Genomic DNA, 26,948 nt, shown 5'->3' on the forward strand with positions numbered 1-26,948 from the left:
GCAAACCTTTATGTTGTTTGGGAGTGAGAAGAGCCAAGAAATCTGTGCATCATTGTTGTTATGTAGAAGTGACACAAAATCGTTTCTGAAGCAATTTATACTACCACGTTTGTCAATCATTTTTAAAAATTGACAGGTAAGGCCTCATATAGTGGCACCACAAGTCTTGATGAGATTGGAATTGATTGTGTAATACCCTATCAACCATTGCTGGAACTGACTGAGATTGATTTTTCCCAACTAGCTTGTATTGTGTAACTACTCTCTGCATTTTGCTGGATAATTAATGTTGCTTTCAGCAGGAGACTCTCAGGGAGTGTCAGTCATGAATTCTGTTTGAAAACTGCTTGTTTGTCCCTACAACCACACCAACCCCCTCCATTTCTCTCCCCCACCCAAACCTCCCCCGCCACCGACCCCTTAAACCAGCTTATATTTCACCCCTTTCTTGGATTCACTCAAGTTCTGTCGAAGGGTCATGAGGACTCGAAACATCAACTCTATTCTTCTCCGCCGATGCTGCCAGACCTGCTGAGTTTTTCCAGGTAATTCTGTTTTTGTTATGAATTCTGTTCACTGTTTGAATAGTCTCTGCTTGCTGTAAGTCCAGCTTTCGGTCCTATCCTGGTTCCAACACATTGACCAACACAGTAAGAACTCATTGGCTGAGATGGGCTGAAGTGTACTGTGGGCTTCGGGAGCCCGATGTTAGACAGAAAAGTGGGTCCCGAGTCTGCATTTGCTGGCATCAGGACCGGCTCAGCGATTTTACTGCAGACAGCTTCCTAATTGGCCTACTGCAGGCCTGCTGTCCAATCAGAGGACCTGCAGATCTGAAGCCTCAGCAGCCCCACAGAATGGAGGCACCCTGGGACATGTATGTAAAAGTTAACATTTGGGGGCTGAGGGCAATAGGCCCCATGGGATGGAGGAGAAATCTCTGCCCCCCAGAGGATCATTGGTGCTGCAGAGGCTGCCACTTTGGGGTGTGGATCCTCAGGCTCTGATGGACCCCCGCCCTACCACAGGAACAGCGCCTCCATGATCCTGGTAGCCTCCCCTTGCACAGGGCAGTTATGGTTCAAGATCATATGAAATTTTATTGTCACAAATGACATTTTGCTACAAAGGAATCCCTGCAAAGTTACTTTACATCTGTTACTTTTAACGATGCATCTAACAAACAAGTGTACAATCTTTATGACTTTGATATTTTAGGTTTGGCTTGGTTAGTTTCCAGATTGCAGATAGAAGTATCACAAAATGGGGAGCAAAGATATCTGCAAGCATCGTTGCTGAAATAATCACCTCTGATTCGATTACAGATGACTATTTCAGCAAAGGATTCTAATACACATCTACCCTCCCCATTCTGTGATACTATCTGCAAGCTGGAAGTACAACAGCCCTATATTTCAAGCATAAACAAGTATTAATGCAATTCAGTATTTAAACTGTAATTTACAGCAAAGTAAAACAATAAAAACCCATTCCTCCTCTAACTGCCTTTTTAGTGCAGCACATCAACCTCCACAACTAGAAGTTGCTTCATCTGTGTTCTTAGATCCCTTTCGGTCACACAGCCCCTGAACCATCAGAACTGTCATTATTGGCACCTAGTTTTGTCTTCCTTCATCCAGTAGTTTGTATTAATTTTTTCAAAATACTGTTTTCATTCTGACTTGGCTGCTTGATCAAGTTAACCCACCTGTTTACCAGGTCTGCTTTTCCCATTGTTTCAGGTGATCACACATAGTAGCATTTCCTTATCTGATGATGCCCTCCTGATGTGATTATGCAAGCCTCAATAGTTGTTGTTCTCCTTTAATACGTTAGCAATTGCCTACAGCTTTAAACAAAATCCATTTAGTTACATAGAACATGATAGTAAAGTAGATGGCAAAAGGTGTCAATTCATAAATCTTAACAAACTCCCCACCTCAATGGTGAATAATAATTTCTGATCCCTCACTACTTAGACAATGTTAGTTGACTGAACATTATACAGTTGTCATGACAAGTGCCACATTATATGCTTAAGTCAACATACCAAGATAATTAAAACAATTAGTATAATAATTTGCAATAGTACAAAGCACGTGGAGATTGCTTGTATGGGTGTGTTCCTACAATATAGACTAATCCACACCACTTGTGATCACCTAACTTTTGCATTTGTTATGCAGTTGTTTCATTATTCTGAAACACGGAGAGGCATTCTAGACTATAAGTTGTATATTGGAGAAACACAAACATTTTTGCCAGTCAGGTTGTTTTCTGCCAAAAGGAAAATAAGTCATCCACAACACCCCTATGAAAGATAGGGCAGACTCTTCCACCTTCTGCTGTTAACTCCTTCCCCACCAATATACACTGGTATACAAATATCTACAAATATTTCACAAGCTCCATGTCTCAATATATTGTCCACCAAAGTGGTCCACAATCAACGAAGATTTTTGACATCTGATTACCCAAGGACAATTCAAAACGCATCAATAAATTGCAGCACTGCTACACACAAACATGCAAACACTGCCTTTAACTTAAAAGCGAATCATAATTTCATTGATATAACAAAGGAAAGAAACAGTAATCTGGACAAAATAATTGGCAAATTTACACCTTGTGGATCAGGAACCACCACCATCTTTTATTCTTTTTTGTTACCGAGCCTGTCTTTTTAATTCATGAAAAGAAATGGAAATTTTCATTAAATTACTGGTTTCTTGCCTGATTTTTGGGGTATGGGGTTGGTTGCAGATTTATCAGTTGGGTTTGCTATGAAGTTTTGGTTATTTTCATCCCAGTTATCCCAGTGTTGCATTGATTTATTGTTTATTGCTTAAAGTATTGTTATAAATATATTAGCTGGGATTCTCCAGCCCTGTTGCGAGCGGGACTCATCACGGGCGAGGCAACACCTCAGCCAGAAGCCCATTGACTTGCGGCAGGACCGGAAGGTCACGGCAGCGGTGGGTGCAGGAAATCCCGCCCATTGTTTTAAGTATTATAGTTTAAAATTTTGGCTCCATAGTGTCCATTGTTTCATTGGTACAGGTGCCATTTTGGTACCTAAATGGTACTTGCAATGTGCATGTCCACTTCCAGCATGTCCTGCAGTGGATGCCATTTTGGTGAAGGCATTAGGACCAAGCACTGGAAAAATGCAAAGAAGGCAAATCATGACTTTAGACAGAAAGGATCCCCCACCAATGATATTTAAAGGGATTATCAACTACTTTCAGGTAAGTTGTTTATTGATGTCTCCTGGCTGCTGCTGAGTTAAGTAGAAGTGTTTGATGATTTGTACTGCTATTTAAAGTTGTTGAAGTCGACAGGGAGTGGTATGGCATGCGATGAAGGCCTTGGTGCTCACTTCAAGGATTCTAGTCAGACTACTTCCAATCAGTTGTGCTTCTATGTTCTGAACTTGAACAAAGGCAATACAGAGGATGATAAGCTGCTGGCAGAGGGAGAACAAGAAAGGAGAGAAAAGCTCTTAGCAAAATCATAGAATCTTTACAGCACAAAATGATCCATCACGTCAGTGCCAGATCTCTGCAAGAACAATTGAGCTAGTCCCACTCCCCTGCCTTTCCCTGTAGCCCTGCAATCTTTTTCTCTTCAGATAATTATCCAATTTCTTTTGAAAGCCTCAATTGTAACTGCTGTTAATTCCAATAATTGTATGTTGAGGGAAAATGAGTCTGAAACCAGCCTATACTTCAAAACAGGTTTATTTCCAAGACAGCAAAGAAAAGTCACAGACTTTCCTAGTTCCTCCCAGACACCCGGGGAGAATTTTCTCCCCATCAGGGGGGCTGAGCAGGAGCGGGCGTAGGTGGGCTCACAGCCAATCACCTTCTGCGATCGGCTGCGCACCGCCATTTTACACGCGCACCTGGAAGCGCTGAGTGCTCCCTGTGTGGGCGGGGGGAGGAGGCTAAGTCAGGGCCTGCGCTCTTTCACACGTGCGCATGAAAGAGCAAAAAAATCTCCCTGGGGCACAGAGCTGCCTCAGAGAGATTAGTTTGATTATGAAAAATTTAAATAAAGAAGAAAAAAATATTCAGAGATGTCCCCACATTTGAAACTGTCACATGAGCTGGCACATGTCAATGAATTTTATTTTAGAAAATTATATGATTTATAAGCACTTCATGAAACCTCATCCCACCCATGGATGAGGTTTCACGATAAATGCGAAGGCCGCCTGGGTCTTCGCCTGCCCACCAACCTTAAGGTCAGACGGGCAGCTCTGTTAATTCTTTTAATTTGTTTTTAAATGGCCTTAATAGGCCATTGACAGTTAGCGGGCACGCAGCTGACTCCGGTGCATGCCCGCCGAACTGAAGATTGGAATGACACACAGTGACGTCAGGACACAAGCCCAACGACACTGCATGTCATTTTACCCATCAGCGAGCGGGGCCCGCCCCACACCCTGACCAAAAGATTCAGGCCGCGAGGTGGACTGGTTCATATACTCTTGAAATGATTCCCTAAGCCTTCCCCAACTGGGGTCAGTTGTGCTCAGTTACCAAATTAAAGCATGTATTCTATTGCAGCTCAATTTCAACATTAACAAATTCCCTTTTCTAAAGCAAAAAATTACAGATGCATTTCCTTTTCAGAAAAAAAAACTGAAGACCGAAAAACAAATCACCCATTTTGAAAATAAAACTCACATCCTGAGCTGTTCCTCATACTAATACCCCCAACAATTTTCCACTACAAGCATTCCTTTTGTTAAACGGTCTGATAACTGATGGCTTGTGCCAGCCCACTGGAGCTTAGAGATTTCCTTTTTCTCTCACATTTGTTTTAGATTTGCAATATCAAATTGTGATCTTTTTTCACTCATACTCTTTGTGGATTTTATGTTATCCCAAAGGGATCGATTATCAATTTAACACTGTATTGGGATATTTCCTTCATCATTTCCCCCATGTAGTATTTCCCTTAATGTCTTAGATAAAAAGAATGCCATGTCAACCGCCCCTCCTAACACGAGAGACTCTGCAGCCAGGGTCCTTTTTACTACTCGCCTTATTTTCTTGATTTCCCAAGCTGCACTAGAAAACCCATCAACAAGGTTTGTGTGAGAGGCATCACTGAACACAATCAATTTTATGCCCTTAGGGTTACCCAAAGATGCAAACTTGAGTACACATTTCTCCATCTTTAATTCTTTAACTTTTAACTTGTTTAGTTCACCCGTAAGATATCCTGGACTTTGGGATGTTTCATTATTGTGCTCAGTTCAAGAGCATCAAAGCTTGCATCCAGCCTCGTCTGAAAGCCCAGCCAGTTAATTGCCCAACCAGACTTCACAGCTGCTCTGTCTCATCCTCGGAGGCATCAGCATCTTTTTTGCGAACACAAGTCTGACTGACTGCAATAGGGCTAATAATTTCTAAGTAACCTCAGGCCTGTACTGTTTTATTTCTAATCCAGTGTATTTAAAGACCCCATTAGCCTGACTCCCAATCTTAAAGTCTGCCCTAATCTTGTTAATAACTCTCTTTTGAAACTCACTAGTGCCACCCCACAGAATGACATCAACATGCATCAAGAAGATGCCTACCAGTTTCCTGCCACGGTACCAGTAAAACATGGCAGGATCTGCCTTCAGTTTTTTTATACATTTATGGGATGGAGGCATCGCTGACTAGGCCAGCATTTATTGCCCATCCCTAATTGCCCTTGAGAAGGTGGTGGTGAGCTGCCTTCTTGAACTGCTGCAGTCCATGGGCAGAATTTTTCCCTCGTTGGGAGGGCATGGTGGGAGGGCCCAGGAACGGCCGCAAAGGCAACCATCACCCGCAATCAGGGCCCGGCCACGATTTCACGCTGACAGGCCAATTAAGGCCTGCCCAGCGTGAAATGTGCGCTGCAATGCTCAGCACTGCCTGTTTAGGGGGAGGGAGGAGGGCGAGCGCAGAGGTTTGTGCATGCACATGGGTGCGCGCAGGAAAAGCTCCCTGAGGCACAGAGCTGCCTCAGGTAGATGAAGATTTTTTAAATAAAAAAGAAAAATTTTAAAAATGTTAATAACATCCCCTCATGTGACTCTGTCACATGAGCAGGGACATGTTAGAAATTAGTTTGAAAAATTTTTAAAAATTTTTAGTGACTGACTGGAACCTCATCCCACCCATGGATGAGATTTCGTAAAAAATCCAAAGGCCGCTTTGCCTTTTCGCCTACCTGCCAACCAAAAGGTTTGATGGGCAGCGAAAAATTTCATTTAATTAGATCTTTAATGGCCTTAATAGGCCTGTTAATGGTCGGTGAGCACGCTGCCGACTCCCACCTGCCCCTACCAACTGAAATATCACGCAAGTGGGCGATGACATCAGGATGCTCGCCTGACCTCATCGCACATCATATTACATTCATTTGGGTCGGGCGCGCGCCTGCCCTACAACTGCAGTATTCTGCCCCACGTGGCATAGTTACACCCAAAGTGCTATTAGGGAAGAGTTCCAGGATTTTGACCCAGCGACAGCGAAAGAACTGAGATATATTTCAAAGTAAGGGTGATGAGTGACTTGGAGGGGAACTTGCAGGTGGTGGTGTTCCAACGTATCTGCTGCTCTTGTCCTTCTAGATGGTAGCGGTCGTGGGTTCGGAAGGTGCTAAGGAACCTTGGTGAGTTCCTGCAGTGCATCTTGCAGATGATATACACTGCTGCCACTGTGCATCGGTGGTGGAGGGAGTGAATATTTGTGGAAGGGATGCCAGTCAAGTGGGCTACTTTGTCCTGGATGGTGTCAAACTTCTTGAATGTTGTGGGAGCTGCAATCGTCCAGGCAAGCAGAGAGTATTCCATCACACTCCTGACTTGTGTCTTGTAGATGGTGGACAGGCTTTGGGGAGTCAGGAGGTGAGTTAATCTCTGCAGGATTCCTAGTCACTGACCTGCTCTGGTAGCCACAGTATTTATATGGCTAGTCCAGTTCAGTTTCTGGTCAATGGTAACCCCCAGGATGTTGATAGTGGGGGATTCAGCAATGGTAATGCCATTGAATGTGAAGGGGCGATGGTTAGATTCTCTTTTGTTGGAGGTGGCCATTGCCTGTCAATCGTGTGGCACAAATGTTACTTGTCAGCCCAAGCATGGACAATCCAACTTTTACATCAATTGAACCGAAAAGTACCACACTCTAGAAGCATTGTTTAAACCACATACACACTTATTCAGTTTCCAAAGTTTATTCTCCATAAAAAATTTGAAAATTGCCTACCCTACTGTGGGTAAGTCAACTCTGATTTCTTTATATGTTAAGCATTCTTCAAATCCCCAGGCCACTATCCTAACCTTAGCCTTATTAGTGCCATCAGATAGGATCTTTTGCAGACAGACCCACCTATATGATAATTCTGGCTGACCTTTATTTGGGACTTTTGAACACAAACAAAGCTCCCTCCGTCAGTCCAACTCCTTCTGTTTAGCCTTCCTTACGGCTTTATCCCCTAACTTATCAGTCATTACAAAAACCTCTCGGTCATAGGGACTCCTGCTTCAGCTACTTGTCATAATGATTCAGCATTCTCCACTCTACTATGTCATCTAGTCAGGCTGCGCCCCCTACTTGCCTGTTTAAGTCTTTCTGGGCTCGTACTGTCAGAGTCCTGTTTACCCTTTCAGAGGTCCGATTCACCTTACATGAATGTTTCCTCACCTGGGATTCATCACCCGATCCTTTACTGCAACTTGGGCTACACTTCCTTATTTTCCATTTACGTGCTCCATTTTACCAGTCCATGGCCTTCACTGCTTGTCCATTATCCTAGGCATTCAGCCAATTCTTATATTTTCCAGTAGATTTTCCTGCCTCTTCCACTATTGTTGCATCCCTCCAGTTATCCAATCCTTCTGGATGATATGACACCTGGGAACCCACTTTGGGCAGCTGACCTCTGGTCAAAATGGCTCCTTCCTGTTGGCAGCTATTCAATTTTCTACTGATATCTAACTCCTGATCCACTATATCTTGTCCCTCTGGCTCTGCCCTGCAAAATATGAGTATGTGATGCACATGGTGTTTCATCACCTTCTATCACATTGTCAGTATTCTTAAATTCATAATACATTCTGATGACCTGTGAAGAATGGGCTTTTATTGTTTGATTCCCAAGTTGAATAATCACAGTTTTCTCTGCACGCCCTATAACTTTCCCTGGGCCTTTCCATTCCCTTTGCCCCTCTCTCTTTTAATAAGCCAAACCTGAACTAAATTCTACCTTAGTCTTATGTGGTGTTGCAATGCTCTCCTAACTCATTCAGAAACCTCTGCCTTGATGAAAGCTGTCCTGTCTGCATGCAAGACATTCAAGTGGGCAGAAAAAACAGAGCTAACGATAGTTCCTTGTAGAGCAGGGGGAGCATCCGATAGCACTGAAGGCAACTTCGGATTTCTTCCATAAACCAACTGTTATGCGCTATACCCTCCCAACCATTTGTAAAGAATTCTTTGCATGTACTGCCCATGCAGTATCTTAAGCAACATGTCATCTATCACTGCATGATTCCTCTTGAATAAACCATTGCTAAACCGGCTCTTGGCAGCAGTATGCATAGTTATGATATTCAAATTTTCACACGTCCTGAAATTCTTTATTCTCAAATTCCTCTCCATTATCTGTCAAGAATTTTATTGGTGTTCCTAATCCAGTACTCAACCATTTCTCCATGAGCTTACCGACAATGGTCCATTTGTCCTTGCCATGTATTACCATAGATAAGCTAAGTATAGTTGCCATTCTACAAAGTGTAGCAAAAAAAAACCCTGGTCTTCGTGCCATATTTTTAAGTCCCCCTGCCACTATGTCATTAAGTTCTCTGGCTAATGGCAGACTCACAACAGGATATGGTGGTGTCCTTCAATATTTAACCCAAATGTCTCATTGAGCAGGGACTTGCTCAATAAGATTGTCATATTCCTTACCAACCACTCCAGAGTCCCAAAGTAGAGCTTTTAGTTTTTGTGAACTGGACATGCGCATTGTCTATGCAACTTCCAAATAATCTTCTTCTTGTCCACCAAACCTTTACTCCCAGAAGTTAACAAGACTGCTTGAACTCTTTGACGAGAAATATTTGGCTTCCTTAATGGCAGTCTGTAATAGCCTGACCGAGTAAAATGTAGATCCACAGTTTTTCCCGAAAACAATCACTCTGTCATTCTCCATGTCTAGCTTCATCTGTGCTTTTTTTTAATCGAAAATCTGCTCAACAATAGAGATAAATTGCTAGCGACCACATCAAACTCCCAGTGACCAGTGCAATTCCATCATCATTTTCAGCCTTGGAATTTTCTGTTTCATGTGTTATTTCAAAAACATGATTCTTTCATTGCAGCAATTCATTGTGTAATAGTACTTAGATAACACCAATTAACCATTCCCCTTGTATTTCTCGGGTTCAGGCGCCTATGGTCGCTGTCCCAGGTCTGCTTTTTGGCTCGACTGTCAAATTACCTAAAAGTGCGACCATCTTCAGGCCGCCTACCAGCAACCCCGTCTTTGTACTGGAATCTGCATTTAGTACTTTGTTGATGTCAAAATTTAGCCACCATTGCTTTACCACAGAGTTGCCTGTATTTGATCAGAAAGTAGCTGGAAATGACTGTCTTCCCAAAACGTTTTTCAGGCAGCAGCCAATAGGTCCAGGAGAGAGTCTTTCCTATGGAATTGAACCCCTATCAATACCAAAAGTCAATATGAGGACTGCGCACACAAGCAACTTAAATGTCAATACGGACTCCAGGAATTCAAGGTAAATCTTTCTCAGTGTCTCTTTCAGTGTCTTCATATGCTTCCAACAAATCATCCTTTTTGTAAAACTTATCCAAAAACTATAATGGAAGGGTCAATCCCTCTTCGGTATCCGAGTCAAGCACACCCAATTCTGAAAATACTTTACTTCTAATCTTACTTTTTGCTGGTAATGGCAAAGCCAAAGCACACCTTGCTTCTTTCGGGGTAGTGAAGTAACCCATGTCCACATCTCAACTTCATTTTTGCAGTGCTGATGTGGTTCCGCTTCCAAAAAAAATCGGTGGATAGTCAAAGGCCAAGGTTTTTCAATGTCTTCACTCCATTCTGTAACTGAGTTTGTCAGCAGCAGTATGCTTCTTTTTCTCTCAGAGCACAGAGACAAAAAAACTTCTTATTCAGCAACCAATCACCAAAGATTAATGTTCATCCTCTGCTGCCATGTTAATTCCAATAATTGTATGTTGAGGAAGCTAGCCTGTACCTTAAAAGAGGTTTATTTCCAAGACAACAAAAGAAAGTCACAGGCTCTCCCAGTTCCTCCCAGGCACCCTAATCCTTCCCCTGACTTAAACCATATATTCCATTGCAGCACATTTCCAACATTAACATCTGCCTCCACCATACTCACAAAGACCTTGAAAATGTTGTTGGCTCCCAAATCTGTGTCCATCATTCCTAGAACTCCATTTTTGTATATCCCTCTAATTAGGTTTCTGTCCCTGTCACAGTACTCAAATGACTCTTATCAAAGTTACATATGGTATCGTATGTGATTGTACTCATCCTTCTTGACCCTTTCTGCAGCCTTTGACATTGTTGACCACAATCCTGCTCCACATCTCTCCATTGTTGTTCAGCTGGATGGGACTGCACTCATCTGGTTCCATTCTTATCTATCTAATTGTAGCCAGAATATCACTTGCAATGGCTTCTCCTCCTGCTCCTGCACCATTACCTATGGTGTCCCTCAAGGATCTATCCTTGCCCCCCAGTCATCCACATGTTGCGTCTCATCCAAAAATGCAGCGTCAGTTTCCACATGTACCCCGATTATGCCTATCTCTGCCTGATGAACACCTCTCTCAACACACCTGCACTGCAACCGCTCCTCCACTCCCTCCACCATCACCACCACCAGCCCTAACACTGTTGCTAAATTCTCAGTGTGCTTATTTGACATCCAGGACTGATAAACAGAAATTTCCTCCAGTTAAATATTGAGAAGACTGAAACCAAAGGCCAAGATTTGGCAATCAGTGGCAAAGTGACGGTGCTCATCACTGACATCAATGAAAGCTGTCCACAAAGATCTAGCAATTTCTCTGGCATAGATTTCCCCTTCTCAGACTTCAGTTTGTCCAGGCATCTAGCAAAAGTGATGCCATCAAGTAGGGTAAGCAACTAATCATATTGTAGTATTCTCACAGACAGCAAACCAGGAAATAAAAACAAAAAAACCCAAAAATCCATCATTTTTAATATCATTTTACAGAGAGCAAAATAAATGATTGGGACCTACATGTTGAATGAATGTAAAAGCTAAAATATAAACAAATTTTGAGAAAATATTTTTTAAATGTGCATTTTTAGCATAATGGAGAAGACAAATATAAAATATAAAACTAATATTTCAGGGTGAGAGAAATTATTCAGTAGTAATGAAGAAGTTAGTGCACAGTTAAAAGCCCAGTTATACTTCAATTAATGGTTTTTACAGTGAGACTAAGAGTGTAAAACGTTCTCACCAGTTCAGTAATTTCTAATCGATTGCTGTCTGAGACTTCAACAACGCACCCTTTGAGGAAGCATAGAATCACAGACAACATCTTCTGTATTTCTGCACTCAACTGCAAATGTGTGGATTCCGGAGGTGGCTTCTATTTTCAGAGAAGTATTGACAGTGCATGCTGACAGCTTCACCCTCATTTCTACTGTAAAATGTGAGCCATTATCTTTGGTCCCTGCTACAAACTTCATCCCCTGTCCACCAACTCCATTCCCTCTCCCTCGTATTATCTGAGGCTGAAGCAGATAGTTTATATTTGATCCTGAGGTGAGCTTCTGACCATATATCCACACCATTGCTAAGACCACCTATTGCACCTCCATAACATCATCCAGTTCCAGCTGCTCATCTGCTTCTGAAACACTCACCCATTCCCTTGGTACCTCCAGACTTGGCTATTTCAATGTACTCCTGACCAGCTCCCTACATTCTATCCTCCATAAGCTTGCGAACATCCAAAACACTGCTGCCCGTGTCTTAACCTCCACCAGGTCCCTTTCATCCATCATCCCTGTGCTTGCTACATTGGCTCCCAGTTAATATCACCTTACGATGCTCAGCCTCAAATTTTTGTTTAATAATGCTACTGTGAAGCACCTTGGGCCAATTTACTGTTAAAGGTATTATAAAAGTAGAAATGTTGCGTTATTTTCCACAATCTACTTTACTACTGGATAACAGGCTGCAAATTATTAACATTTTGAAGTTATGCTTGCAGTATTTTATTCTTTGAGATTAAGGCACCTGAAAATCCATTACCATTCTAGCAAACTATTGTTGCAACATTTGGGTCTACCAGACTGACCAGAAACTAGCACAGGCTGCAATAGACCAGGTATTGGTCTCAGGCCAAGGAATCCATGAAGTCCTTGTGTGGGCCTGCTGAGGAGATTCCCTACCATTGGGTGTTGCCACACCCCAGACCTTCAGAGGAATTTGGCTTATGGTCAGTAGAAGTACAGCTATTCAATCCCAGAGTTAAATCCTGATTCAATGGCAGCTGTGGGGAAAGAAAAGAAAGACTTGCAGTTATGTAGCACTTTTCATGATCCCAGGATGCTTCAAAGCACTTTACAATATTTTTGAAGTGTGGTCAGAGTAGTGTTGTGGGAGCTTGGTACACGACTGTCGTCTGCCCCCCCAAGGAAAAGGAGCCTCCTATCACAAGAGAATACAGGTAAAGGGATACCAATTTATTCTTTCAGCAGGGAGCCCCAACATCTCTTGAGCCGACCACTTCTGCCAGATGCCCTAGCTGGGTGCCAATGTCAAGCACACCCAATATGCTCCTGGTGACTTTGGTGCCTCCCCATAACCCCATGAACTTGAGCAGAATCAGCAATGTCTCCGCACATACCACTTGATGAGCTGCCCTGTATTTACCTAGCAAATTGAAGTTTGTTATTATATGTAAGTAACATTGCAGTGTTATCTCTTTTTCTTTTGAATAGATTTTAATCACTGTATACAAGCCAAACTTTTAATTTACAACTCTTAAATCAGCCTAACTTCCTTTTGGTTTTTCCATGCTTGCATCAAGAAAAATAATATCAGCTGAAAGCAAAGCCCCAGGTAAACAATGATTTCTTTATCTAACAGAGCAAGGCTCAAGGCAAAGCAATAACACTGGCAGAAATATTTTGATATTATCATTACGACTCAGAATATTTAAAAGCTAGGGAATCTGACCATTATGCAATAAGAGTGATACATTAATCAATAATAGTAATTGTATCTATTGTTTATAAGGTAACTGGATTATTAAAGGAATACATGATTCAGCAATGTCTCCCTGCAGGTTCTTCTCCACTGGACAAAGTTAGTCTGGACAGAGATTGCAGAGGAGGTGGGCAGCGAGGGTGTCCAGATATGAAGTTGAGTGCAGTGCCACAAAAGGATGAACGAACTCCTTCAATCAGCCAGGGTAAGTGTCAATGTGGCATTGCATCAAAGATCCTCATGAGGGTATCAAGCAAAAGGGCTTTTCAAATGGGTAGAGAGGCCAGGCTGGGAAATGTGTGATCATCAACAGCCCAGCATGGCAAAAGAGACCAGACTGTGTGACAGTCGTGCATGATAAGGTGATTGGGTACCAAGCAGAATGTGTGGCCAGTATGTGCCATGGGGATGCATGTGACAAGTAAGTTCGGTGTCTCTTGATATGCCACTAAGTCTCCACTTTGTCATGCAGGATAAGGAGACTTTCAATGCAGGGAGAGGATGATGACTGGAGGAGGAGTGCCTGAACTGAAAGTTCTAACGCCATGTAAGGAAAAAGCCTTAGAGATTTCAGGCAAACAGGGAGGCCAATCCATTGCAGACAGTGAGGCTGGACTAGCCAGCAAGCTGAGTGAGAATGCCTCCAACATGGTGTTGAGACATTGGCACACATGTGAAACTGTGGTTTCCTGATACACTGAGCTTCCTCTTAATGTCTTTCTTGTAGCTCTCCACTACAGGTCATCGTCATAGGCAAAGAAGGCCAAAGCCTATAGTGGAAACTAATGACTCCCCCTCTGATTGAGACCAACAAAACCCAGAGCATGTACAGTCATCTTCCCCTCCCTCTTCCTACAGCAGCTCAGTTACATTCATACAGATTTTGGAGGGTTTGTATATAGAATTGGGGGCACATGCTGGTGATCAATTCACAGACACATCCCAGCAGCTGAGGGAGGCTCTGCCAGCCATGGTTCCTGACAGTGGGAGGGCTGTTGGGAATCAGGACCATGCTGAGCCCCAGGCTGATGATGGGCCTCTGGGTCTAGCCACAATAAACCTGTTGGAGATGCAGAGACAGGTGGGCAAAATCAGGCAGAGGTGCCAAAGGCTATGTGGAACCTCACACAGATGGTAGAGTCCATCCAAGCCTTGACTTCTGCTATGGCTCGAGCATATGAGCATATGGTTTAATCCAGGGAGAGGTTGGCGATCATCATAGAGAGCCAGCTCTATCATACAACCCACATGCACAAAGACATGCATTCCATCACGCTGGCTATGGGCTCAGCACATCAGTGGCTAAGCAAGAGGGGAACAAAACACCTGGACCTCCCTCCAGGTGTCCCTTCTCCTCAGGCATACAGGGAGGTGCCATTGAGCACCAAGTGAGAAGAAAAGCACCACCCAGTAGCTGTGGGGAGGTCCTCTCATGATACTCCCAGGGTGAGCAGGTGCTCTTTATCCCCTCTGCCATGATTCCAATCTCCAGTAGACAAGGTTGAGGATGGTGTCCCTACATCCATGCAGGAGACCCTCCAGAAGGCCAGGGCCCTCAAGGCCTTGGACTACCAGAGGATATCCACCCATCACACGCAATGGGGCATCACTCTCAGCAGCCTGATCCTTATTAGCTGCTGATGTCAGGGTCGCACCAAGACATAAGCAAAAGTTAAGACATTATGTGTGCGCAGTTGTTGATACACAGTCAATTTCTGCACATGCATATAAATTTCACATTATAGTTTGTTCACTTGATTATTGTGTGCATGTGTATTTTTTAAGACGTCCTCATTCAGAGGGCATATTGTACTGTAATGCTGCATGTTTGGCAATCATTGCTGAATGAAGGGGACTGAGGGACATCTCATTTGCATAGGCAACAATGTGGCAGTGTGTTAAAGGTCAGTCTTTACTGGGTGGTAATGTGCGTGGCATGATTTGTTTTTCAAGGCAATGCAACATGGCGGAACATAAGCCAACTGCTGGCCTTCCCATAAACAATGTACTAATGTCAGGGTTACATATGTGAGGGAGAAGTGATGTTCTGCCCTTGCACTAATGGCCCTGGCATTGTGGGCAAGGAGCAGAAAGATGGCCCTTAATAGATACAGTGACTTATGTGCCAGTGAGAAGCCTGTATTCTTGGAGGCAGGCATCTCTTTCCATCCTGTGTGACGTTCTTTGGCTTAGTGGGTAGGGGTCGTGAGTAATGAGGTGAGTCTGAATGAAGCAGACAGAGGTTGCTACATACTCAGAGCAGGCAAAGATTTGCAGGCGAAGTACTGGTGGTTATGTAGGTGTCTCATTCTTAGGCACAACATTTTAAGATGAGGTTGTCTCTGACAGCTTTGACATGAATCTCCATCACCCCGGCATCTTGGAAAGGTGCTGCGATATCTGTCCTCTTCCTCATTTCCTTCTCTGCTATTGTCATCTTAGGAGGTTAGGAGCTCCTTCGTGCTACCACAAGGCAATTCCTCTCCCTTTTCCATTGCAACATTGTACAATGCGCAGCAGAATCCGACAATCCTGGACTTCCTCTGTGGTGATTATTGCAATGCTTTGCCAGAGAGGCCATGACATCAGAATTGCATTTTCAGCAACCCTATGGTCTGCTCTATGATTGCCCAGGTCGATCCATGTGTTGCATTGTCCTCCACGGGACTATGGGGATGATGCACTGATGTCAGGCCCATGTCATCAGGATCCCACCCAGGATCCAACCCTGCACTTGGGCAGGGGTCTCAAATAGCTATGGCAGCTGGACTTTTCATAAAATGTATGTGCCGTGAAAGCTCCCTGGGAAACAAGCATAAATAATTGTTTTGCAGTGGTCACAGATTGCTTGAACATTACGGGAGTGAGTAATGGAATCCATAGTTTCAAAAATTGTATCTTTTGAGGCAGAAACTAATTGAAAAAGAAACCAAAAAGGGGTTCAGAAAGAAAATTGACCTTTTAAGTTTCTAAGGAAAGAAATCTGAAACAGTGGCCGGACGTTTCCAGCCCTGTTGGCGTCGGGCATCATGGCAGACGGGGGGACAATATGGCGAGAAGGCCAAAAATTGGCATCATGCCATCATGAAACCAATTTGAGATCATCCACTCCGCTCGTCAATGGTCAGCCGCATTTCCTGCCGCAGCACATCAAGAACCTAATTTCAAAGCTTTAGCATCTTATTACACGCTCTGCTGACTGGAATCTTACCACACGCTTTATCGATGATGCCAACGTGTTTCACAACTGTACACAAACGACATTCGACTGGCGACCTAACTTCGCTCGGAGCTTCAAGGTTTGTTTGCCTACCTTGCTTTGGGCAGCTCTCGAAGTCATCAGCACCAGGCTTCACAGACAGCACCACATCACTTTTAGGGGGGCTCATGGACAGGTCTCTACCTACCGGACCAGCCTTAAGGCAGAGGTGTCTTTTCAACAGCTGCAGGGCTAGGGCTGGCTTGGGGAAGGGGGAACAATGGACTCAGGCAAGGGAAGAGCTGCAGGGTGAGGGCTGTACTGGGGAAGGGGGGTATCCCAGGGTGTGTGTAGGGGCACAAGTTGATCTGTAAGTGGCATCAAGATGGTGAGGGCTGAGGAGGCAGACTCCAGAGGAGATGAGGCCAGGTAGAGATGAGAGGGTGTGTATGAGAGAATAAGTGGTGATGTTCCTTGAGCTGGCAGTAAGTGAGATGCTAGTGAGTGTATGATGGCCTTGTGAGTGTGTGAGTTTAGAGGGATAAGGTGGTTACCCTGGCTGCATGGATGAGATAATTCATCTGTTTTCTGCACTGCATGGCCGACTCTTGTGTGCAGCGTCGGCACTGACCACCTCTGCCACCATCTCCCAAGCCAGAGTGGTGAGATTGGTGGGCCTGCTGCAGCCAGAGCTGGGGTAGAGGGCATCACGGCGGGCCTCCATGGTGTCCAGAAGGCATTCCAGGGTTGCATCACTGAATTAGGGGGCTGCACTCTTCTTGGTTTTTTGAGCCATGTCTTCACCAGAGCAGTCCTGGGCTGCAAGCATTGACAAGTGTGAGCCCAGCTGCAGTTTAAATATGGCACCCTGCGTGAGGAAGCGGCAAGGTAACAGCAATCCGGGCAAATCAGAGGCCACCCGCCAGTGAGACAGTGTGTTTCCTGTGGCTGCATAATTAATAAGGTGGGAATGGAACAATAAGGTGCGAAAACCGTACATTTGGCTGACGGGTAAAATGACGTTTTCCCACCTACTTCCGCCCTTTGTGCAAATCTGGGAAGATTCTGCTCTGAGATTCGAAATCAAAACTCCTGGGGAGACTGAACCTCGTTGAAACCAGATAAGAAGGGCTCAAAAAGCCCTCAAAGCTTGGATGAAGGTGATAATCCAAGTTGTGCAGTTCAGACAGGCTGAAGAAGACAAAGGCTGGCTCCAGAAACTGAGAATAGGCAAAAATATACCTTTGCAGCAGCTGGTTCTTTCACCTGATGATTACATTTGTGGATTCTTGGGGAGGTGGTGGCATGGTGGTAATACCGCTGGACTAGTAATCCAGTAGCAAAAAACAAAAATAGCAGAACAGTTCTGATGAAGAGTCATACGGACTTGAAACATTAACTCTGTCTTCCTCTCCACAGATGCTGTCAGATCTGCTGAGCTTTTCCAGCTATTTTTGTTTTTCTTTCAGATTTCCAGCATCTGCAGTATTTTGCTTTTATTATAGTAACCCAGAGAGCCAGGCTAATGCTCATGGTAGCTGGTGGAATTTGAATTCAATTAATAAATCTGGAGTTGAAAACCTGTCTCAGTAACAGTGACCATGAAGCTATCTTCAATTGTTGTTAAAACCCACCTGGTTCACTCATGTCCTTTAGGGAAAGAAACCTGCTGCCCTTACCTGCTCTGGGCTACATATGACTCCAGACCCACAGCAATGTGGTTGGCTCTTAACTGCCCCCTGGAATGACCTAAGAAGCCACTAGTTCAAGGACAATTAGGGGTGGGCTACAAATGCTGGCCAGCATTGCCAAAAATCTATGCCAGCCAGACCATTGTAAGCAGAATTGAGGAGGTTCTGCAAACCTTTGGTGAAGACCATGTCGAAGGCGGATTGGCTGTGCACTGCTGTTGGCTGGGGATCAGGCTAAGTCCTGAAATTCTGCATGAGGAAGACAGTGTTTTGAAGGACTTTGTGACTCAGATCGATGACATATATGCTGAGTGGACTGCCAGGCCAATTTGTAAGATCAGTCTTAATTGTATCTGCCATTTAATGTGTAATTCGTAGTTTATAATTAACCACAATTTGCCTACTAAGTCATGTTTAACTAATGTTGAGTCTGGCTGTTAGTGATTGCTTTTTTATGATCTAGATAGAGACTAGTCACGTACTTCTTATTGTTTTGGAGATCTGAAAACCCAGGTATATACAACAGGAATGAGGCTACAAGCTTCCCAGATTTGCACTAAGTGCAGTAGCAGGTGGGTAAAACGATGTCTTACCCACCGGCCACAGTGGCAGCTTCTCATGCCGTATCATCCTAGACCCACTATATTAATTATGCATTCCCGGGATACATGCCATTTCAATGGTGGACAGGGTTTCATTAAACCACCATACCATCACCTTGATTTTTCATCACGCTGGACGCCATATGTAAAGTCCAGCCGCGCACACCCCACAGCAGAACACGGAGATGCACGCTGACCTGCACTACGTCGCGGGAGCCATGGATAAGTTCCTGCAGTGGCAACGCGAGAGGGAAATGGTGCACCTCAATGTCCCTCCAGGTGCTCCTTCCCCTCAATGAGTCAGGCCAGGGCCCTGGGGCACCCGAAGGGAGGAGGAGCGGCAGCTGGACACCGCTGGGTCATCCACTCAGGAATCTCAGAGGCTGTCCACTTCTTCCAAGTCCCCTTTGCCTGTGAGCCCCTCAACCTCACCTTCTGTCACCGTAGAGGGAGCAGCTGGCCCAGGAGTGATTCTAGAGGAAGAAGTGTGTATGCGACAGGTCCTTTCAGAGCCTCAGGCGAGCACTCTCCCATGCACGTGGATCCTTCCCGTATCACACTCATTTCAATGTCCTGAGCATTTTCAATGCTGCCTGCTGGGGTTCGCTTTCAGTTGTCCATCTGAGCTGATCTGCATCCCCGCCCACCCACTGATCACACTCCCATGCAGCACCTGATCTCGGCCAACATGACTCCCACTTTTGATTTGGATAGCATGGTGCTAATTCGGTTTTACTTTCGCTCCCCCCATCCTTTACCTTACCCTAGTCAACCATTTGCTCTCCCCCATCACAGTTGACATCGCTGGCATCACCTTCCACCTCCCCTCTGTGACCTACCAGCCACAATCCTTTTCCTTTGGGGATGACCTTGTGAACATATATGTTCCCTTCTTTCCCAAAAATCCCATCCCCATCCACATTCACTTCCCCGACCGTCTCCTTCCCATCCCCAGGGTCCATGTCTACCTCCGAGTCCCCACCAACCACCCTCAGCGTCCTTTCTGCGGCTACCGTCAAACCCTCACCCTCCTAACCTACCCCCTCACTCTGCCCTCAGTCATTCTCACCATTCCATCATTCTCCACCCACCCTCAGCTCGCTCCCCAGGAGGCAGTTATGGACCCATCAGAGACCTCCCTTGCAAGTTCACCTGGACGTCTCTCAATCCTGACCCCTTCCCCCATCCAGACCCCTTCCCCCTCAAAATTTCTTCCCCTCAGAACCCCTTCACCCCCTTAGTCCTCCCACCTCCCCAGACTCCCTCCTACCTAGTCCTTCTTCCTTCCTGACTCCCTCAGTCACCCTTACTTCTTCCGCCATCTTTGGTCCTTCCCCCCACTGACTCCTTCCTCCAGCCTTAACCCTTCCTCCAGCCTCATTTCTTCTCCAGCTTTACTCCTTCCCCTTCCTAACCCCTTCTTCCACACTTACTCCCTCCCCTCTCCGCACAACTTCCTTTTCCCAGACTCCCTCCGCTCTCCGCAATCCTTCACCCCTCCAACTCCTTCCCTTATACCTTCCATCCCCCCCTTACATCCAACCTCACCAGTTGCCACCCTCTCCCCTGTTACCGCCTCCTCCCCCATAATCCCTCCCCCCTGCTCCCAAGCCACCTCCCCAACACCTTCATTTCCCACACAACCTCACCCCTCTGACACTTTCATTCTCCCCCTCCCAACCTCACCCACCCTGACACCTTCAGTCCCCCCCTCCCAACCTCACCCTTCCAACACCTCTTCCTATCCCAGTCAATCCTAGACATTCCTCTCCCACCTCCTAGACCATCATCCTTTGTGAGTATCAATGGTGACTTTCCAACTTCCATGAGCTGCTTCGCAGCAGATCCAAGTCCATGAGAATCCACCCAGCCTGCCATGTCAGTATGCCACTGCTGTCGGGCTCCAGCATCTTCTGCTCCCTGAATGTCAATGATGTGAACAAGGCCCTGGCAGTAAGTCCCGACTTCTGCATATCACACACATCAAGGCGTGTTCTGCACCGGGTTGGGCTTCTTGCGGCTAGTGTGGGGGCAGAGGACATCACGCCGGGCCTCCACGACGTCCAGAAAGCATCCAAAGCATGCATCTCTGAATCAGGGGAGGGGGCTGCACTCTTCTTGACTTTTGTAGCCATGTCTTCACCAGTGCCCACCTGGACTGCAAGCATTAAGAAGTGTGCGCAAAGCTGCAGTTTAAATATGGTGCTACGTGAGGAGGAAACGAGGTAATGGCATGGCAGGCAAATTGGAGGCCGCCTGCCAGCATGATGGCATGTTCCCTGTGGCTGCATAGTTAATAAGACAGGAATAGGACAAAACGGTGCAAAAACGCACCATTGCGGCTGGCGGGTAAGACAACCTTTTCCTGCCCGCTACCGCACTTTGTGGAAATCTGGGATGATTCCGCCCTGGGAGTCTACAATTGTGGGACAGTTGGAGGAGATTTGAAGGGAAAACCTTGGCAAAAGTATGCAGAAGGTCCAAGGAATCTCATCCCTCATAGGAATCTTCAAAGTAATAATCAGACCAAATGGTTAATCTTCCAATTTTTGCGAAGTATCTGACTTGAGTTTTGGGAGTGAAAGTCAAATGGGTGTAGAAGGAAATTTGAGTTAGGAAGTTCGGTTTAGAGAACACTTTAGAGAATACTTTTGGTACTTTAAATATCTTTAACATAACTGCCTATTCAAGCTAGATTATAGTTATTAGTATGCTGATCTTTGATTTTTGTTTAGTCAAATCTTATGATTTAAACCATGGGCGGAGTCGTTCATGCCCGCTGGTGTCGGGCCTGTTCAGTGGCATGAGCAGGCAATATGACGAGAAGGCAGGCTGGCCTTATAATGATATGCTGATGTATTACAATGAGGTTATCGACGTCCAATGGTGTGACACACGCCCTGCCATCGACGGGCTGAGCAGACGAGCACAAACTGGTTTCACGATGTCACGAAACCGATTTTTGGCCTGTGAGCCCCCCTAAAAGTGATGTGGTGCTGCCTGCGAAGCCTGGCACTGATGACCGCGAGACCTGCCCGAAACAAACCTCAAAGCTCCAAACGAAGTGCAAACCGCCAGGTGCACATCGCTTACATACAACTGTGAAACGTTGACGTGCCCAGATGATCCAGCTTGAGGGGGGTGATTCCCGCGAGCAGGGCTCATAATGAGATGCTAAAATATTTAAATTAGGTTCCCGACGTGCGTTGGTGGGAAATGCAGCCTGCCATTGACAGGCGAAGCAGTCAGTTACAAACTAATTTCATGATGGTGTGAAGCCGATTTTTGGCCTTCTTGCCCTATTGTCCCTCCCCTGATCACAATCACGATCGTAGCATGTGAATCCCCTTCCAATTGACAAATGTAGCTGGCTGTTCCCAGGAAGCTCTAATGGCTGCATTAGTGCAGTCAATTATGCCTTGTACTTGAGGAAACCATGTGATGGCCCCAAAGCCAATTGCTCTTGTGTCCTGTGAATCTGATGAATTTGCTGATCCTTCTGAACACCTCTCATAGGCATCTATGTGTTGAAGCCTGGGAAATACCACAAATATCCCCCACGATGCCTTGGAATGAGCTGCTGGCATAGAAATTTTGGATCTCAATCACTTTGAGGAAAACTGGCAAGGGATTCCCTCCAAATCCATGGGCCTGCAGGTCTTTAGGTTTAGGGAGCTTGCACAGGTCAGTGACCACCTCCCAGGAAAGCCTAAGCCACCTTTGGCATTTCTTCTCAGACATCTGAAAGTAGTGCGCAATCTGAATATGCACTCACACACCAATACTCTTGGTAACGATGACAGGCTTGGTTGCCTTCCTCCTGGGAAGAAACCTGCATCTGAAAATAAGGAGGCAAGGTTGGAAGTGGCAGAGGAAGTCAGCAACAAGAGTGTAGTGCCATACCCCTGGACGGAATGCCGCTAGAGGTTCAATTACCTAATTAGGGCAGGAAAGCTGTGTAGTATGGCATATTGAACTGTATCCTGATGTGCACTGAAACCACTCTGCCTTCCCAAGCCATCACCTGCAAATCATTCTTCCAACCAACAAACTTTGCTGCCTAAGCATCTCCTCACATCTCCATCTGACCATCCGTCATGACATTCACCCTCATCTTAATGCAGTCACGCTTGTCCTGCACAGTGACCCGGCACAAATGTTATCCTTCCACTATTTCAGAACATTCAATTTCTCATATTCATGAGGTCTCTCGCTTCTCTCCTTGCGGAAGAAGAGAGCATGCAAAATCAGGGAGAGGCAGAAAACCAGAGAAGGCCCTCCAGGCATCTCCATTTTGACAAGAGCAGAGGAGGTAGCCCTGGAGATAAGCGGGGTCTCAGCAAGCCTAGCCATTGGAAATGGAGAGGTGGGGATCTCCCAGATATCTGTCAGAAAAATAAATATCACAGCAACATGGCATACAATATTCACACTTGTTAACTTGATGTCAGCAGGAAATAAAAAAATGACAACATGTACAATGACTTGGAGCCCTCTCACCTTTTAAGTTTTAATTCATGCCTTTCATTTCTCACAGGCCCTTCAAGTGTACCTCAGAATGTGGTGCAGGAGAAAGATATAGATTCCTCAGAGAAGGCCACTCACTCTGAGAATGTACCATCACAAAACTCAAATGCACCGTCCCCCAGCTCAGATACAGGGAAATTTATGTTATTTATCATATGAGCTTCCAGGAGGCATTTGATAAAGTCCCTCATTAAATACTGTTAGCTGAGGTTAAATTGAAGGCAAGTTCTTGATCTGGTTTGGAAATTGATTGAGTGGCAGGAGACAGAGAGGAGGGATAATGGGCAGGTACTTTACTGTTGAATTTAAAGCTAGAACCTCATTTTCTTACTCTGTTTCATGCCTTCTAGCAGGCCAGATTGACAGGCTGGCCAGCTAGAAGGAGGGAAATCCAGTCATGGAAGGCCACAGCCAGGGATGATGGGATGGTCCCTGGCAACCAAAAAGATCGATGGTTGATGGGGATGGTGTGGGGGAACTGGGCAGTGGGACCTGCAATCGACTGGAAGGGAGAGGGAGATTGTGAAGCACAAGATTGGTGGGACAGATCAGCAGTCACATGGAAAGGGACAGCCTTCAGCCCAAAGCTATTAAATTTTAATCAGGTCCTTAGCTGTATTGTGGGAGCCTGATTTAAAGGTTATAATGATATTTTTCATCTCTCGAAAAGGGATGCTCACACAGTCAGCAATCATCGCCACAAGATGACAGCAAGGCCATATGGGGCAGATTGGCGTTGCTATATTTAATTTCTTATTTTTAACCCCCCTTCCCCCACTTGACTCTCTGCTGCTGTGATGGTTGGGGGTGGTTAGAATTCAATTAATTTCTGCCTCAGTCTTCCTTACCACCTTTGGGCTATTCACATTTTGAAATATAATCATACCCTGCACAAAGAAATACAAAACAGAAAATGCCAAAAATGCCCAGCAGGTCAGGCAGCATCTGTGGGGAGAGAAAAGAAACGTGGTTGTGGTTGTTGGAGGCCAATCATCTCAATCCCAGGGCATCACTGCAGGATTTCCTCAGGGAAGTGTCCTAGCCCCCAGCTTCTTCAGCTGCTTCATCAATGACCTTCCCTCCATCATAAGGTCAGAACTAGGGATATTCATTAGTGATTGCACAATGTTCAATTCCATTCACAACTCCTCAGATAATGAAACCAGGCTATGACTGCCTGCAGCAAGACCTGGAAAACATTCAGACTTGGGCTGATAAGTGGCAAATAACATTGGTGCCACTCAAGTGCCAGGCAATGACCATCTCCAAAAAAGGCAAGTCTAACCCTCTCCTTGACATTAAGCAGCATTACCATCACTGAACTTCTGCACCATCAACATCCCTGGAAGTTGCCATTGACCAGAAGCTTAACTGAACCAGTCATATAAATATTATGGCTACGTGACGAGCAATTCACCCCCTGAGTCCCCAAAGCCCACTCACCATAAGGCACAAGACAAGGGGTGTATTGGAATAATCTCTACATACCTGAATGATTGCAGCTCCAGCAGCACTCAAGAAGCTCAACACCATCCAGGACAAGCAGCCTACATGATCAGCATTCCATCCACCACCTTAAACATTCACTCCCTCCATCGCCAGCGCACAGTGGCAGATATAGAAGATGCACTGCAGCAACTCACAAAGGCTCCTTTGTTAGCACCTTCCAAATATGTGATCTCTACCACCTAGAAGGACAAGGGCAGCTGATGCAAGGGAACACCACCACATGCAGATTCCCCATCAAGGCACACACCATCCTGACTTAGAGAAATATTGCAATTCCTTCATTGCTACTGGGTCAAAACCCTAGAATTCCCTTTCTAACAATACTGTGGGTGTGCCTATTTAACATGGACCACAGTAGTTCAAGGAAGTGGCTCGCCGATACCTTCTCAAGGCCAACTAGGAATGAGCAATAAGTGCTGCCCTTGCCAGCAAGTTACATATCCCATGGATGAATAATAAAAATTATCTAGCTCCACTTAGTCATAGTTTATGATTTTATAATCTTACTTCCTATTGTATTTAGTTTTGGAGATGTCCTGGACAATGGATCTCAGTCTTTCATACAAATACATGTTTATTATATCTATCAGATAATGTGGGATTTACGCATTCATAAATTCTATAATGCTGCACTCACAATGGGGAGTCACACTTGCACAGAGCATGAGCCAGAGATCGAATACAATATTGTAGCAATGATTCTTTGACATGCCCTCCATCATGATTCCTCAAAGCATTTTGAGTTTCAAGCAGCCATAAAAATCAGGTTCTTAAAATACCTGTCCTTGTTCCATTTGTCTTCATAAACCTACTCTTGTTATCTGACATAATGTACAAAAGCAAAATAAGGGAAAACTCAAGTTGTTTTTGTATTGATTTCATTGGACCACAAAGTGATTATTAATAGGGAGAGTTCATAAATCTCAGGGACCTTTTAGCCAAGAATGGCTGCTTAAGCAAAGCGCTAGGGAGAGAAAATTTGGAGAGAAAATACCTGTAAATTTTAGTTTACAGCTCCTGGGAGGCCATTTATAAAGCCACTAATGTAACTTTAGAGAACAGTAAACTGTAAGAACTTAAAACACAAAAAGCATGCATTCTCTGTATGAATATTTGCTTAGAGAATTAAACAGCGCTTATGTCTATCGCTCCGTCAAGGAAAAATCCTTCTTTAGTGCTTGGTGAACAGAAAGCCAAAGTGTCACTGCAAAAATTCTCCCTTGCCAATTACAATTACTTGAGGGGTTTCTCTTCAAACTCTCCCCCTTTGGTCCTTTCTTCCAGCACATGATGACTCATGCTGAAGTATGAGTCCATGCACACTGGCAACCCTCCACTAAATCAACCAAGCAGCCTTTCTTGGCCAAAACCTCCCTGATGTATAAGAACTGTTCCTTTTAATGACTAATTCATGAACCAATGCAAAGCCAAGCTAGTGCAATAAAAAGTGTTAAATGCAGCACATTGTTTGCAATGGTCTGAAGCTAAACAAATTTCACTGTATTATGGAAACCAGAAAAAACACATATTAGAACATTACTCGGTGGGAGACAGAGAGACAAACGAATATTCTACTAGATTGCCAAAACAGGATTTTACTGCATTACTAAGCATTTTTTATAAGGTTTGAAGCTGTACAAAAGAAGTCAGTGTTAGACTGTCTGCAGCTAGATCTCTATAGTAAATAAACCTTAGATTTATGTGTTGATAAATAGTTTGAAAACCAGTAGAGCAGTAGAGGCTTCCTTTGTGTAAATGTTATAAAGTTGTTCTCTGTGCATTTTGTTGTGAATAACATTGTTCCAGGTAGGATACTAAAGATAAAGATTTAAATTTCTACATGGAAGGCAGCTGTGGCACAACTAACAACTTGTGAAACAAGAAGGCAAAGAAGGAAATTAGATTTACATTGCGCCTGATTCTGGCTCTCAGAAACCACCCAAAGCCTTTCATGTACAATGAACTGTTATTTTGGGGTATGTTCACTATTATTCTCTAGGATAACTTTTAAGCTCACCATCAAATTATTACAAACCACTGACTATAAATTCAATTTGCATTTTTGAGGAACTTTTCTATTATCACTCACTTTTGTTGTAAATAAATTCAAGGTGAAGCAAAGCACA

General features: G+C 44.7%; 1 long non-coding RNA gene across 2 annotated transcripts; it reads left to right on the forward strand.

Moving 5' to 3' along the window:
* On the forward strand, window positions 1–26,738 carry LOC121280906. 2 transcript variants are annotated; one of them, XR_005943761.1, is made up of 4 exons: window positions 1–136; window positions 9,662–9,787; window positions 13,374–13,499; window positions 26,629–26,738. It is a non-coding gene; the product is annotated as an uncharacterized LOC121280906 (long non-coding RNA). The 2 variants fall into 2 exon arrangements; XR_005943762.1 differs by lacking the exon at window positions 1–136 and adding an exon at window positions 499–545.
* The last annotated feature ends 210 nt before the right edge of the window (window positions 26,739–26,948 follow it).

The sequence above is a fragment of the Carcharodon carcharias genome, chromosome 8 (genome assembly GCF_017639515.1).
Source record: "Carcharodon carcharias isolate sCarCar2 chromosome 8, sCarCar2.pri, whole genome shotgun sequence".
Lineage (NCBI taxonomy): Eukaryota > Metazoa > Chordata > Chondrichthyes > Lamniformes > Lamnidae > Carcharodon > Carcharodon carcharias.